Source organism: Saccopteryx leptura, chromosome 6 (genome assembly GCF_036850995.1).
Source record: "Saccopteryx leptura isolate mSacLep1 chromosome 6, mSacLep1_pri_phased_curated, whole genome shotgun sequence".
Taxonomy (NCBI): Eukaryota; Metazoa; Chordata; class Mammalia; order Chiroptera; family Emballonuridae; genus Saccopteryx; species Saccopteryx leptura.
In genome coordinates, this window is record NC_089508.1 from 93,001,706 (window position 1) to 93,018,241 (window position 16,536).

At 48.2% G+C, this 16,536-nt stretch overlaps 1 pseudogene; it reads left to right on the forward strand.

Moving 5' to 3' along the window:
• The first annotated feature begins 202 nt into the window (after positions 1-202).
• On the forward strand, positions 203-13,884 carry LOC136377131 (dehydrogenase/reductase SDR family member 2, mitochondrial-like; annotated as a pseudogene).
• Positions 13,885-16,536: the final 2,652 nt, after the last annotated feature.

The following is a 16,536-nucleotide window of genomic DNA, read 5'->3' on the forward strand; positions in this document are numbered from 1 at the left end:
CCCAAGTCCCTTTCTTGCTTTTCAGTGTTTCTAACTATTCCATGTCTCAGTCTCTCCTTAATTTTTCTTTTCTTTCCTTTTTTCTTTTCTCTCCTCTTCTCTCTTTGGACCCAGCGGCAAAGGCCACCTACCTCCAAGATGGGACTAAATGGACAGTGTGTCTGTTAGGCTTCCCCGCCTCCACATGTGGGCTTCTGGACTGATGAGCGTGGAAAGGGGAATCAGTGAGGAGTGCCACTCCCCGGACCTGCGCTCGACTCTGGCCCAGCTGGCTCAGCTCCAGAGTGAAGTGTAAGTGACAATGAGGGGAGAGGGAGCCGGAGCCTGAGCCCTGGGAAGCTGGTCAACCTTGGGCCCTGAGAAAGGGGGACCTTGACTGGGAAGGGGATCCTCACTCTGATGAGGCCTGACCCGTCTCTTCACAGTTTACCTGCAACAGGCCTGAGCTGGTTTTCTTTACAAGTAGGGCAGCTTTCTTGCAAACCACCTCATGAAAAGTTCAGAAAAGCAGGGCTTGGTTAGAACTGTAGGCCGAGAGGGGACAGCCATAGACTTGCTGAGACGTGAACAACTTCTCAGAGGTGCGATAACTCATGTCTTCCAGCAGGGGGTGGCCTGTCTTTACAAAACACAAGTCCTGTTTTTCTTGCTGCCCTCCCAGCCAAGGAGACCAATTCTCCTGACACTTGATGGGGTTATTCAGTGTCTAAGCTGTGGGGAGAGGAGTCCGGGGGGGGGGGGGGGGAGGGCAGAGGAGTGGGTCATAACAGTGTTTAGAATTTGGTGTCCTGTTTAGGAAAGGTAGAACAATCAGCAGTGAAAACCCATCTGATCCCCTTGAAATGAAAGTCTGTAAATATGACCTTGCAGAAAGGGGAGAGAGTGGGAGAGAGCGAGAGTGAACAGAGTGAAAGCAGCTAGCATAAAACAGCGAGGAGGTCTAAGACCTGCAAAGGATGTTTTGGAAATATGGTTATCAGAAGAGACACAAATTGGAAACCAAGGCGGTCCCTCTCAAAGCAGAACATTTGGCCTTATTATGACACTGATACAGACTGATATTTAATCTAAAATTTCTCAACAATTCTGTCGCAGCACCCAGATACTTATCATTTATAGATACCAACCCCTAACTTGGAACTGGGTTATGCAAGGGTTGCTAAGGAACAAGGAGAGATGCAGTAGGTACAGCAGGGGTTGCTTAGTAACTAGGAGTCCTTTGATGATGGAGTGGTCAGAGCAGGTCTGGAACTGATGAATGTCTGCAGACAAAGTCATCCCACACCTGAGCCTCCTGAAGGTGCCTGTCTGTTGGCCTTTTGCCGCAGAGCTGCCAGAGCCTGCTTCTTTAGCTCCCTGGCACCATCCCTCGTAAAAAGTACACCTCCCGTCCCTGAGCATCCTTTATAAGCCCTTGCTCCAACCATTTATTCCCACCTCCCTCCGCAGGACTCAGGACCAGGCAGGCCCCTGAGCAAGTACATGGGAACCTCATATGGGGGAGACAGGAGACCCTGGCTCACAGCGAGTGGCTGGGAAATTTGGGGTTTAGGTGAAAGAGGATCAACTAGACAATCATCTCTGATGTATTTTCAGTGAATGGAAATGTCTTTACATCAGAGTCTCCCATGCCAGGGAGGTCCTCATCCTGCCTTCATTCCTGTGCACATCTCCAGGGGCACACCCATACCTCCCCTTCCCGAGGGTATCCTGTGGGTTGGGTTGCCACACTGCCCCTGGCTCAGGGCTGCTATGGCCGGTCCGGGAACCTCCCAGCCTCCCTTTGGATGGCTTCATTCAGCACAGCCTGGTGGAGACATAATGTAAGTATGCAAAGCCCAGCCTCCTTCCTTAGTCACAAACACCCTGTCCTCTGCATTCCAGCCACAGAGATGTCTCTCCTCTCCTCCAGACACCCTGGACAGGCACACCCCTCTGATCCTCCTGTCAGTCTGTTCCCCTAGGCCGGAGCATCTGTCTCACCACTTCCTCTGTGAGACCTTCTTCCATTTTCCAGGTCTCATCTTTCTGTACCTTCTCCAGCGGTGACTCTCCCAACCTGATCAGAACGAGCTGTGTGTCCCTGTACTCAGAGCCTCCCTGAGCACACCTGGGTCTCAGGGCTCTGAGGCCCCAGAGAAGGAGAGAGTGGAGCTGCCCTCTGATCCACTGCTTCCTCTTCTGCCTGGCTGGGCACGAATTGGGTGTTTATACACAGAACATACTGTTTAAAGCAAAGCCCTTTACTCAGGACATCTCTAACAAACTATTTAAGACACTGGAAAGTTTGCCTCTGAGAACTAGGAGGTTCAGTTTTTGAACCACTTTCATACTGCTTGAATTTTAAAATTTACCACGAACAGGTAATGTTGGGCAGATAAAATATATTATGCTCACTTTGTTAAAGATGGCACTGCCCACGTGGAAGCCCGTCGCCCAGGTGATTGTATTGGTTGCCCTTCTTGCTTGGGATGGGCATGATTATATTAATGTGTGTTGGGGGCGGGCTGTGGGCAGGCAGGATCCTTGTAGCCTGGGGCTTTGTTTTGGGAATAAGCCTTTCCCACCCTTTTTGATGTGGGGTGGTGCACTCTCATGAGGGATCCCATTGTGCCTCAGATAAGTGACTTTGTATCAGAGACTTCCTTGTTTGTATATTGGATTAAAGGTTTTGGTTTCTACACTATAAAGTGGGGGAGACCAGGAGCTTGCTCTCTCGGTTCCTGAGATTAGCATTAGAGGAGAGAGCAGAGAAAGGAGAGCAGAGAAAGGCCACGTGGAGGCCAGGAGAAGCAGCCAAGATGGTGGAGTGCTGAGGGAGAAGCCAGTTTGTGCAGAGTTTGTGTAGAGAGAAGGAGATGGGAAACAGAGGTGAATGAGGCTGGTGAGCTAGAAACTTTTTTTTTTTTTTTTTACAGTGACAGAGAGAGTCAGAGAAAGGGATAGACAGAGACAAACAGAAGGAACGGAGAGAGATGAGAAGCATCAATCATCAGTTTTTCATTGTGACACCTTAGTTGTTCATTGATTGCTTTCTCATATGTGCCTTGACCGTGGGGCTACAGCAGACTGAGTGACCCCTTGCTCGAGCCAGCGACCTTGGGTGCAAGCTGGTGAGCCTTGCTCAAACCAGATGAGCCTGCGCACAAGCTGGTGACCTCGGGGTCTCAAACCTGGGTCCTCCGCATCCCAGTCCAATGCTCTATCTGTTAAGCCTAATTCGGAGGGACCCGAAAACATTGAAGACAGGAACAAGGTCCGTCAGTTACACTTCAAAGCTTTATTGTCTAGCTTGGCCAAGCGGCGGCTACTCCGACAAAATTCTGAAGGAAAGCGTGCACCGGCCCTTTGTTCTACTTAGTTTTTATAGTTTTGTAAGTGGGAAGTACAGAAGCAAAAATTGCAATTAGGAGCCCCTTACCGCTATTGGTTATAGTCATATGTCCTTTAACATGATAGGACCACGTTCAATTTGCAAGCCATACATCCTTTTGGGGAAAACAAAGTTTACAAGCCAACACAATGGTAGAAAGATGTCTCTTTACATATTAAAAGGCATTCCTATATTATCTAGTGTTCATCTGCTATCTCTCTGTCCTGAGTCACACGTGTTAACCACACGCACTTATATAGGAGAGGTAGTTTCGGTGGGGACAAATGCCCGCAAATGGCTCATTGTTATGAGAAAAGGTTTATTTTGGCTTTTCTCTCCCTGTACCTGGCTAGCCATTCACCCCTTTCCCCACAGGCATAGTGGAATGTCTGGGAATCCATGTTTTCCTCCCTTTTGCATTTACAATACAATGCCAAGGGCCATCCTGGTTATGCCAATCACACAGTACAGAGACTATTCTCACAATTTCTCTGCACATCTTAACCCAAATCAACAAAATGTTTCTCAAGCCTCCCAAAATATTAATATTAATTCTGTAGCTTTTGGTACTTTACAACACTTCCGGGTGAAGTGGCTCAGTGGCTCCTCACTATCCACTTCGCCACCGCCCGCCCGGTCAGGCTAGAAACTTTTGATTCTAGGAAACTCGGATAAGTCAGTGGCTTTGGGAGCCCTGAATGGAAAGGGAAGTGTTTTCCCAGTGTGTGTATTTCCTGCCCGCCAGGTGCAAGCTAGGATTAAAGCTAATGGCCCATCAGTTCTTGGCTTTGTTGTTTCATTACCATCTGTTTGAATCAGATGCAAACCTGCATGGGTCAGGTGGCTGTGATGGTGGCTGTGGCTACTGGCTTTACAGGTAATCTTTACTTTTTAAACATTTTTATTAAACGATATAACACATACCTAAAAAGTATAGATATACACATATGTATATACACATACAAGACACACATATCTTAATGGATACCATGTAACTGTCACTGAGTCATAAAACAGAATACTGCTAGTATCCCAGAAGCCCCTTTGTTGGCCTCTCCTTAATCATAGCCCCCAGAAATACAATCTTGACTTTTGTAATAATTACTACCTTGCTATTCTCTTATCACTTGTTTGCACTCTATTTTATTTTATTTTTTGAGAGAGAGAGATGAAAGGCATCAACTTGTAGTTGTTCCATCATTGCTTTGCGTACATGCCTACACTGGGGGACTTCAACCGAGCCAGCAATCTTGAGCTCAAGACAGCAACCTTGGGCTTCAAGTCAGGGACTTTTGGGCTGATCCCACACTCAAAACGGTGACCCTGTGCTCTAGATGGATGAGCTCACGCTCAAGCCAGCGACCTCCGGGTTCTAAACCTGAGATCTCAGTGTCCCAGTGCTCTACCCACTGTGCTGCCATTAGCCAGGCTTGTTTTCATTTTTAAACAATGTAGAGTTGTTTGCCTGTTTTTGAAACTTGTATATGTGGAATCATATGGTAATGTATTATTCTTTTGTGTCTGGCTTCTTTCCCTTAACAATACCTTTTTTAGATTCATTTATGTTGAGCAGTGTAGCTTTAGTTTATTACTTTTCCTTGCTCGATAGTATTCCATGATATCAGTGCAACACAATTCATTTATTCATTCTACTATTAGTGGATACCTGGGCTTATTTTTAGTATGAGGCTATTACAAAGGGTGCTGCTGTGAATGCTCACACAGGCTCTAGGTGCACACCTGGCTGCCCTTCGGTGGGGTGTAAAACTAGAATTGGATGGTTTTGTGTTCTACTTGCCTGTAAATCGCCAAGCCATTTTCCCAAAGTGCTATACTCCCTCCAGCTGTGAATGGGAGTTTTTGTTGATTTCTACTGTCTCAACAAGAAGCAGTTCATTAAAATTAAGAATGGGTGATAAGCCTGACCAGGCGGTGGTGCAGTGGATGGAGCATCGGACTGGGATGTGGAAGACCCAGGTTCGAGACCCTGAGCTCACCAGCTTGAGCGCGGGCTCATCTGGCTTGAGCAAAAAGCTCGCCGGCTTGGACCCAAGGTCACTGGCTCCAGCAAGGAGTTACTCCATCTGCTGAAGGCCCCCGGTCAAGGCACATATGAGAAAGCAATCAGTGAACAACTAAGGTGTCTCAATGAAAGACTGATGATTGATGCTTCTCATCTCTCTTCATTCCTGTCTGTCTGTCCCTAACTATCCCTCTCTCTGACTCTCTTTCTGTCCCTGTAAAAAAAAAAAAAGAATGGGTGATAATACATATATACAAACAATAGGGTAGTAATAGTCAAAGGGAGCCTGACCATGCAGTGGCTGAGGAGCCACTGCCACCTCACCCGCAGGTGTTGTAAAGTACAAAAGCTACAGAATCAATATTAATATTTTAAGAGGTTTAAAGAACATTTTATTAATTTGGGTTAAGGTGTGCAGAGAAATTGTGAGAATAGTCTCTGTACTGTGTGGTTGGCATAAAACCAGGATGGCCCTTGACATGGTATTGTAAATGCAAAGGGGAGGAAAACATGGATTCCCAGACATTCCACAACACCTGTGGGGAAAGGGGTGAATGGCTAGCCAGGTGCAGGGAGAGAAAAGCCAAAATAAACCTTTTCTTATAGTAATGAGCCATTTGCAGGCATTTGTCCCCTCAAAACTACCTCTCCTATGTAAATGCATATGGTTAATATGTGTGACTCTGGACAGAGAGATGGAGGATAAACACTAGAAAATATAGGAATGCCTTTTAATATGTAAAGAGACATCTTTCTACCATTGTGTTGACTTGTAGATTTTGTTTTCTCCAAAATGATGTATGGCTTGCAAATTGAACATGGTCCTATCATGTTAAGTACATATGACTATAACCAATAGTGGTAAAGGACACCTAATTGCAATTTTTGCTTCTGTACTTCCCACTTACAAAACTATAAAAACTAAGTAGAACAAAGGGCCGGCGCGCTCTCCCTCAGATTTCTGTCAGAGTTGCCGCCGCTTGGCCAAGCTAGACAATAAAGCTTTGATGTGTAATCGACAGATTTTGTTCTTGTCTTCAACGTTTCCAGTCCCTCCGGATTAGGCTTAACAGTGGTGCAGTGGATAGAGCGTCGGACTGGGATGCGGAAGACCCAGGTTCGAGACCCTGAGGTCACCAGCTTGTGCACAGGCTCATCTGGTTTGAGCAAGGCTTACTAGCTTGGATCCAAGGTTGCTGGCTCGAGCAAGGGGTTACTCAGTCTGCTGAAGGCCCACGATCAAGGCACATATGACAAAGCAATCAATGAACAACTAAGGTGTCACAACAAAAAATTGATGATTGATGCCTCTCATCTCTCTCCATTCCTGTCTGTCTGTCCCTATCTATCCCTCTCTCTGACTCCCTCTATGTCTCTGTAAAAAAAAAAAAAAAGTCAAAGGGAAAGAGGGGTATAGGTGGGGGGGGAGAGGGGAATGGGGTGGAAAGAGACTTTGCATGGGGCATGGGGACCCACGATGCAGAGTGTTCATGGTGTTATACTGAGTGGGACACTTGAAACCATGTCAACACAATAAATTAAAAAAATTAAGACTAATAATAATAAAAAAGAATGGGTATAATTATTTGTTTGGTGTTTGGCATCCTCTGGGAAGCTCTATTGGTGGGGGTCAAAGGCCGTAGTTCACCAGGAAGTCCTGGCATCTACTTCCCAGTGCCTGACACATTGCAAGTGCTCAGTGCTTGTTTATGGAATGAATGGTAAAATAATTCTGTCTATTAAATGTTGGGTCTGACATGCTAACGACATGTAATGACTGTTTTATAAATAGAGAATCTTCACAGAGAGGTTTCCTGATCTGAGGCCCATGTGTTTGAAATTCACACTGGCCAGATTCTTTCCCACAATCTGTTACCGGGTCTGTCTGTCTGGAGGAGTTTGAATAGATTACCATCAATCTCTCTGAAGGCAGCAGTGATAAGTGAAATCCATTCTTTCTCCCAGGGCCAAGTTCTGTTCTGCAGGAAGCAGACCAGGCACAAACCACCATACTCCCAGTAGCAGCCTTCAGGAACTGGGGCCTATTTCCTACTTTGCAAATGAACAGCAATGGGACAAACTACAAGGGTGTCCTGGCCAATCTAGAAGTTGTCATCATGGGGTCCACTGATGAGTGAGTGCCCTGATTACCTCGTGTGTTTTTACCTCTCTCACAGGGATCATCACTTCCACAGAAGAACTTTACATTATGTTATAAAGTACTGTACTTTTAATCCATGGGTTACATAGAGACACCAAGGCAGGATACAGAAGAAATTCTAGGAAGAGATTTATTAATAAGCTGGCTACATATGACTTACACGGGGTATAGCTAGCCCAAATTGTGCAGCCTAGATCATAGCTCTGAGGTTGGTTATATAGACATGATCACATACTACTTGGGGGGAAAGGAGGGGAGCATGATACAAAAGTCATTTACTGATAAGCTTACAACATTTATCTATAGGATCTATTAAAAGGAAAAACAGCCTAACCAGGTGGTGGTGCAATGGATACAGCATTGGACTGGGATGAGGAGGACCCAGGTTCGAGACCCCGAGGTCACCAGCTTGAGTGCGGGCTCATCTGGTTGAGCAAGGCTCACCAGCTTGAGCCCAAGGTCACTGGCTGGAGCAAGGGGTCACACGGTCTGCTGTGGCCCCCCAGTCAAGGCACATGTGAGAGATCAATCAATGAACAACTAAGGAACTGCAACGAAGAATTGATGTTTCTCATCTCTCTCCCTTCCTGTCTGTCCCTATCTGTCCTTCTCTCTGACTCTCCCAGTCTCTGCCACATACACACACACACACAGACACACACACACACACACACACACACCAAAAAAACAAACAAAAAAAAATAAAAGGAAAAACATTCCTACCCATCAAGACCACAGTAGTGATAAATGTTTTACATACCCAACACAGTAAATGTTGTTTTACATTTCAAAGACATTCCCAAATCTTCAAGGGTTTACACTTATCCTTGTTGCCACAACAGTGGGAAATAAAATGTTTTAATTTAGGATAAGGAGAGAAGCTAAATGAAATTACCTTTGCTAAAAGTGTTGGGGCCAGCTTATTAGGGAACTTAATAAGTTAGTCCCTGCTTGTTTAGTTTACAAATTTTATACATATAAAGATTTTTTTTTTTTTTTTTACAGAGAGAGAGAGTCAGAGATAGGAACAGATAGGGACAGACAGACAGGAATGGAGAGAGATGAGAAGCATCAATCATCAGTTTTTCATTGCGACACCTTAGTTGTTCATTGATTGCTTTGTCATATGTGCCTTGACCATGGTCCTTCAGCAGACTGAGTAACCCCTTGCTCAAGCCAGCAACCTTGGGTCCAAGCTAGTGACCTTTGCTCAAACCGGATGAGTCCGCGCTCAAGCTGGCGACCTTGGGGTCTCGAACCTGGGTCCTCCGCATCCCAGTCTGATGCTATATCCACTGCACCACAGCCTGGTCAGGCTAAAGAATTTCAAAAGGGATGATATTAGAAAGCATATAAAATGTTACAGAATGCAGGTTTTCAAGCAAGGGGAGTGGGCTCGTGATCCCTTTGTCTAGGTACACGTCACTCTTATGACTCCAGGAGGGGAGGAAGAATTATAGGAATTTTTAATTAAGATATGTAAACATTGTCTCCTAAAGGCTCTTCATGAGGGGAAGATAAGTTCTACCTTCTTTGCTCGGTCTAGCAAGTAGAGGCCTCAGTCCTTCCAGAGAACTGTAGTTAAATTATGATTAACTACTAACCAACTTTTGCCCCTTCAATCTCTTTCTCTTGGGTTTTTTTCTCCTCAGAAGGCAGGGGTAAAGGGGGCCTGGCTCTTCTTTTTGAAATACCAGTATCAACAGTTTTGCAGTTCCTTGACACCCTATCACAATTATAGAATAAGACACAGCCTTGTTGATATCCAGGGTGGGATAGAAGGAGAATTGTGGTAAAGGCTGAGGACCGGGAGCGGCTGGTGGCCACGGTGAGAAGCGAGGTTATGGGCACAGACCCAGGAGGTAGCAAAAGGGAGTCAGCCTGAGCCTCCTTCCATGCTTTCCTGGACAACATTGGTGTGATCCACGTCAGCACTATTATCTAAGACATAAGTGTGTTCTGCTTACACACACCAGTCCAGCAGCATCCTTTTACTGTGTGACTTTCTGATATGTCTCCAAGAATCATCCCATCCCAGTCCGGGAATCAAAAACTACTCTAATGCTTCAACCCAGCATCAGCTCTTGGGGGCACCAGAAAAACAGCTGTCCTGGTTCTCCAGTGGTTTCCAACCTACCTGGGCAGATGAGAAGGCTAGATACAATCACAAATTGGAAACCAAGGCGGTGACAGTGCTGCAGGGGGAGGGGCTGAGCCTGACGGGCACTGTGTGCCATGTGGGGACGGCCATGGACTGAGAGTGGCTCATGGTTATGGTGAGGGGTCAAGGTGTGGAAGGACAGTGGGAGGACAACACGCAGAACTTTTTTCTCACTGTTCAGCCTTGGGAGGAGCAGGGGCTGAAATGGGGTCTGAAGGCCCTAGAACAGGTCCTGAGATCTTGATTGTTCTCAGTCTTACTGAGCAGACACCGGCTCTCTGGAAAATAGCCTGTTCATGAGAGGACACTCACCCCTTCAGCCCTCCCCCCACACACTGAGGAAACTACGGTGGAGGGGGTTCTAAAGGAATTTCCCCATGCCTAGCCTCAGAGGGATCCCTGCAGAAGACCTTGAGCCCCCGAGGCCCTCACAGAGAACCTGCCCCTGGCCTGTCCAGGGCACTTCCCTTCAGCAGGTTGGGTTCTCACAGGAGCCTTGTCACCATTCATGGTTGAGACAGTATGCCGGCTTTGGCTCAATGCGCCATGCCCCTGGGATGCTACCCTCAGACCATCGCCGCACTCACCCACCCCTTCATGTCGCCCTTCCCATCAGGCCCTGGAGCACAGTGGGGGTGTCGACTTCCTGGTGTGTAATGCTGCAGTCAACCCCCTGGTGGAGGGCACCCTGGCGGCCAGTAAGGAGGTTTGGGACAAGGTGAGAGCCTGCTGGGAGCTGGCTGAGGGGCTGATGGCTCCAGAGGCTCTGCCCCCACGAAGACCCTTCCTCACCCTCCCAACTTTATTGTAAGCACAGGCACTGGGGCAGCCTGACCATTCCTCCCCTTACCCCGGCCATGTGTCCTATGGCTGCTTTCTGGTTTGTGTTTTTAAAGCTAGTTCTTACACTCTTTCTTCTTTCTTTTCTCCTCCCACCCTTTGCATTTATTCATTCAGCGAATATTTAGTGAGGACTTGCTGTGCAGCAGGCATGGTCCAGGCTCTGGGCACAGAGCTGTGGGAGTCACTGTTCTTGGCAGGTCTCACAAATCGTAAGGTCCCCTCTCTGTCAACAATCTATGTTCTTACACCCTTCTGCGGGACTTATATGAATGGTGGTGCTCCTCTGTAGTGACTTGTGCTTGTTGTTGAGAGTCTCTGCCTTTCCTGCACCAGGACTCCTCACTATCTTCAGATGAACCTGCTGCACCTGTCAAACCTGGACCCAACTATCACCTGACCGTGGGTTCAGATGTTCCAACTCCATACGAGTCACCTTAACAATCCCGCCACCCGGTGTACAAGGGTCCAGGAGAGACCTTGAGTTTGCCTTGAGGTCCATCTTGGGCTTCATTACTCTCCCACGACTCCTGTTCCGTTCACTCCTGTGTTTTGTTCCCTGTCCCTCTGACGGACAGATGGACAGATGGAGTCAGGTTCCTCCTGTCATCGTTAGCAGACCCCTCTGCCCCAAGCTCTGGGCCAGGGCATTTGCTTCTGCCCTCCCCAGCTCCCTGCACTCTGTGGCCATGCTCCCAGGCCGGCCCCTCCTGCTCTCTGCCCTTGGCAGGTGTCCTTCCCTCCATCCTCAGGACGACCTGAAACCTGAGCTCCCACAGCTGCTGCCAGCAGCCTCCAGGCTGTCCAGCTTCCTCAATGCCTCTGAAGGACCATTTGTTTGGATAGCTGGGGTTTCATTGCTGACAGTCTCCTAACCCCCGAGTCATTTGCCCTGTTAGTGTCTAAGTTCATGGCTCATGACTCTTTTTCTCAGAGCTGTTTGAAATCTTTTCTCCTGAAGGTGGGTGCTCTTGACGACAGCCGGCCTTGCTTTCTCTGCCTCTCCCCTCCCCTGCAAGGACTTGCTATTGCACATGCAGTTCTGCACCCCAGGGCAGAATCTGCCCCCCAGTTATACCTGCCACCACTTGGGAAGATGGTCACAAAGTGAGTTTAAATTTACCTGATGCTCGGCTTTTACCAGATGCAACTTTCTTTGGGTGTTCTACGAGGGGAATTTCTTCTCATTCATCTTATCTTTGTAATATTTTTATTTATTTATTTATTAAACATTTATTTATTTTTTAAGACTTTATTTATTCATTTTAGAGAGGAGAGAGAGAGAGAGAGAAGGAGGGACGAGCAGGAAGCACCAACTCCCACACATGCCTTGACCAGGCAGGCCCAGGGTCTTGAACCGGCAACCTCAACATTCCCGGTCAAATTCTTTTATCAACTGCGCCACCACAGGTCAGTTCATTCATCTTATCTTTGGGTCAGAGTGAGCACCACCCAGACAGACCCCATTCTGTCCAGCAGGTTAGGAAACCTGCCATGTACCTTCTCCCTGCTTCTGTCTCCTCCCCCCTTCTCAGGGGCACTCAGCGTGCCATCTCTTCAGGTTCAGGGTCCCTACTCCAGATTTCATGGCACACAGAGCTATGCTTTCTTCCTTGCTAATTGGGCTGTTTCCCTCAGCAAGGGTGGGACTCGTACCTGTTTGTTGGCTTACGTTTGGTTCCTGAGTCTGGGAGGGGTCTCACCTCAGCCCATCGTCCTTGGAACTGACACACATGGTGCTTAGGTCAATTGTCCTCTGGGTGGGTCTCTGGTTTGAGACTAATCCTCAATTTCTTCTTCTTGGGGACTTCATACTGGTCCCCCCTTAAACAGTGGAGCCACTTCTTGTAGTCCTGGGAGGTCACTCCTACACTGGAAACCAGTCATCAAGTGGGCCTCAGCAGCACTCAATTAAAACTCTTCCCTGCCCACATCCAAGGGGATGAGGGGCTTGGGATGAGTGGAGAAGACAATGGACAGGCCTGGTCAGTTACAGATGTGCAGTCTCATCCTTAGAGTCACAGGACACAGTTGACCTCACTGATGACAGACACTGATGACTGTGCTCTGGAGAGCACAGGAAGGACACGACTCTGGGGAAGGGTACCCCAGAGGCGGCATCTGGTACCAGTTTATTCAGTGACTGCCTTCTAATGCTTTCAATAATGTTGAGTTATTAGCTTCCTCTCCCTTCTGTGTCTGTCTGTCTCTTCTCAGGGGGTGTTCTGTCATCCTGGTCTCCCCCACTTCAGCTTATATACCACACATGGTGAATGCTGGTTGGGAGGGGGTGAGTTTTCCCTAAAGTCCCACAGGGGTGGTGCCTGGACAGACCCCCTAAAACCCCAGCTGCCCTGGGCTGAATGGGTACCCATGTGGCCTCTGTGTCGCTCAGACTCAGCATCTGTTCTCATGCCTGGCTGGGGAGTATGTCCGAGCTCTGGGCTTGGCCCGGTTTGATCCCCTGTAGGTGAGAAATCTAGCTGATAGTTGCCTCTACATCCCATATCCTCCTAATCTCTCTTAATCCCATCTCAGGAGCTGGGTGCCTACAATGTCAGAAAGACAGCCCTGCTGGGCCTCACCGCGACACTGGCATGAAAGCTGGCTCCTAAGGGCATCTGGGTGAACTGCCTGGTTCCAGGATTAATCCACTCACTTCAGCCAAGTGGTGAACACTGGGGCGTGTCCCCTGTCCCCTAGTCTGGCTCAGTGAAAACCCTTCCCAGAGTAAGGGATAAAGGGCATCAGCACCTTTGTAGCTGAGATCATCATGGTCCTCTGAACTCATCAAAACCTAGAAAGGCAGCCCTGCCATGTGACCCCCTCAGGGCCCTGCCATCTCCTTGTTTTCTCAGCACTGACTCTCTCACCTCTTCCCTTTGCCCAGTTGCTTCAGGACGAGTCTTTGTGGAAGAAATTAAAAGACAAGCATGAGCTCCAGAGGCAAGTGGGGTTTGGGGCTTCGGTGGTCTGGGTACAGTAGGGGAGGGGTGGCTGAATCTATCTCAGCCACAGACGTCTCCCTTCTATGGGCCATTCCTTGTGCTGATGTCTGGGCTCTATACAGCCTTGTAGGGTGCAAGTTGCCCTGCTGAATCTACCCTGTCCCTCCATGAAGCCCACTCCCCACTGTAGCTTGTGAGCCTCAGAGCAGCAGAACAAGAGTCTGAGGTCACTGATGTTGTGTTCTGTCCTCCCTCCTTCTGTCCAGGCCGGGGAAGGCTGAGGAATGTGCAGGAGTCGTGTCCTTCCTGTGCTCTCCAGATGCTGGCTACATCACCGGCGAGAGCATCGTGGTGGCTGGCTTCTTCTGTCGTCTGTGACAGCATTGGAGGGCCACATAGCTGAGGGTCTGGGCCTAGGAGCCTGAGGGTGGGTGGGCTAGGTAGTTGATTATTAAGGTCTGGGGACAGAGATCTATAGACTAGCAATTTGGAGGCTTGCTCATGCCACGCTTGAGGAAGAACCCCAGGTAGTCTCATCCTTGGGACCCTCTGTGTGACACTAATAGGTGTGGCTGCTGTGGGCTCCACTATCATACTGGTTTTTGTGTGTGGGGGGCTGTGATGCTGAAGGAGTTCATAGCGCTGGTGCTTTGGAGGAACCACAGGGACAGGACTAGAGGCTTAGGTCCCTGAAGGATCCTGGATCCTTTCAGTCCTCTATGCTTTACACATTTTTCCCCTAAAATAAAGTAAAATTTATCCTCAAGTCTGGAAACTCTTGGTAACGATAGAACCAAGGCTATTGCAGCTGAGGCTAGGCCTCGGCTGTCTCACCTGTCGCTGCCCTGACACCAGATCCTGATACTGTCTACCTGGACACGGCGTCAGATTCCACAGGTGAAAGGCTCAGTCCTGTGATGTCACCCTGCTCCCCTGCAAGGGTTGAACTATATATATCCGTCTCCCTCCTCTGATGCCCCCCAGAGGCTTTTTCAGGTCAAATTTCCAGCCTTGGTCACTGGATTGTGAATAACTGGACACAAGTGCTTCCTCAGGATAAATAACCTCAGGATTCACACGGATCCCAGAAGCCCTTGGGTGGTACTAAGAAGATTCCTCCTGAGCTGATAGTAATAAATAACAAAAAGGAAATCAAACTAAAAAAATCTCCAAGTTTGGCACCTCAGAGAGTTTCTGTTGGCTTGGGGGAATTTGAGTGCTAGAAGGGATGGGGAGGAAGAGATGGGGCCCTGTAGCGAGGCAGGCAGGGAGTGTGGCTGTTTAGTTTATACAGTTGTGGGAGGGTGAGCAGGGCTGGGACTTGGCATATCTGTCTGCACCTGTGAACACTCTGTCTATATTTATACATTTCAAGTTAACCCTTTCATCTCTCATCTCTTGTGAAAGATATGGACAGAAGTGTCAGGATAATGGGGAATTCCAGGGCATCCAGTGATGGCCGCAGGTGAGGATAATCAAAAACAGGGGTGATGGTATTGCAACCTGAAGGTTCTCTGCCTTATCACCCCTGAGGTGCTCCACATTGTTTGGATATTATGACCCTAGGAATAAAAAGTGCCACAAGCTCTAGCACTTTAACCAGTTTGTATTTGATTGCTTGTTCCAGACCACTCTGCTGTGGGTCCCTTGTCCCAGCACACTGCAGTACTACTCACTTCTGCATTAAGATCTCCAGCTGCCTCTGCCCTGCTCTCACTTGAAGGGACAGGCTCACCGTGAGGCAGGAGGGCAGCTTGAGGGGTGGTGTCAGGGTGGAGGGTCCTGTGCAGCCTCAGAGCAGGAGGGGCTGTCCCAGGGGAGCCTGAAGCAGTGCAGCTGGGCTGAAGAGTCAAACGTGAGGTTTCATGGAAGCTGGTTCTGTGCGGTGAGGTGAGGACAAAAATGGGCAAATGCCCAAGGCTGTGTTTATTCACCACTGACTTTACCGGTGAAGATCCTGGTCAGATTTTACCAAGAAGATAAACAGCACTTCCATCTAAAGCAAATAGCCCATTGGCCAGTTAAACTCTGGGTAAACATTAGTTGCTTAACAGAATAAATGGAAGATTGGGAATGGAATGGAAATGGAGGAAAGGAATAAACAGAACCAGCTTACAGGCACTAGTGTGCCCTCTGGCCTCCTTACAGGCACTCTGGGGCCCTGTGTGGAGGTAATGGTGGGGCTGAAAGAGCTGAGCAGGGTGGGACTGTTTTGTGGGTCCTGGGTGGCCGGACTCACGTTTAGAGTTTCTGTCCCTTTGGCCTTTAGAGACCAAAAGATGCTGCCCCTATATAGGAAGGTTCTTATGAATCCTGGTGAGTAAATGATTTCTTTGCTGATCATTTTATCAGGGACCCTTTAATTTCTTTCTGCTCCAGGGAAATTAGTTTACATATATGTAACTTGTAAGAAGCAAGGTTGAGGTTTGTCACATCTGTCTCTCAACCACCCTTCATGACAAAGTGGTAGCTGGGGCTTCATCAGCCCAGTTCTCTGGCAGGTCTGTCTTAGTTTGGTTTCTCTTGAAAGTGGAGACTAAGACAAGAGCTTTTGGACAGGAGATGCAAGGTGGCACAAGCGAGGGAGGGAGAGGGGAGCAGGGAAAGCAATATAGGGGTGCGCAGGGCAGGAGCCAGTACATGCAACCAGCTCCATTTAGGATCGCCCAAGGTGAGTATGAAATGCCTCTCAGACTTAAAGTGTCCTCCATAAGGGTGGCATTGATCTGTGTGCTCTCATGTCCCATCTATTGAGGGTATTCCTGGTGATGATGAACTCTCCACACTTCCAGTCAAAGAGGAAGATGCTGTCCACTCTGCAATGAGTCAGAGCTCACAGGAAGGTCTCACCCAGCCAGGTCAGCAATCAGGATGATGGCAAGAGGCTGTGAGTCAGGACACCGAAATGTCCTCTACAACAGTGGTCCCCAACCTCCAGGCCGCGGACCAGTACCGGTCCGTGGGCCATTTGGTACTGGTCCACAGAGAAAGAATAAATAACTTATATTATTTCCATTTTATTTATATTTA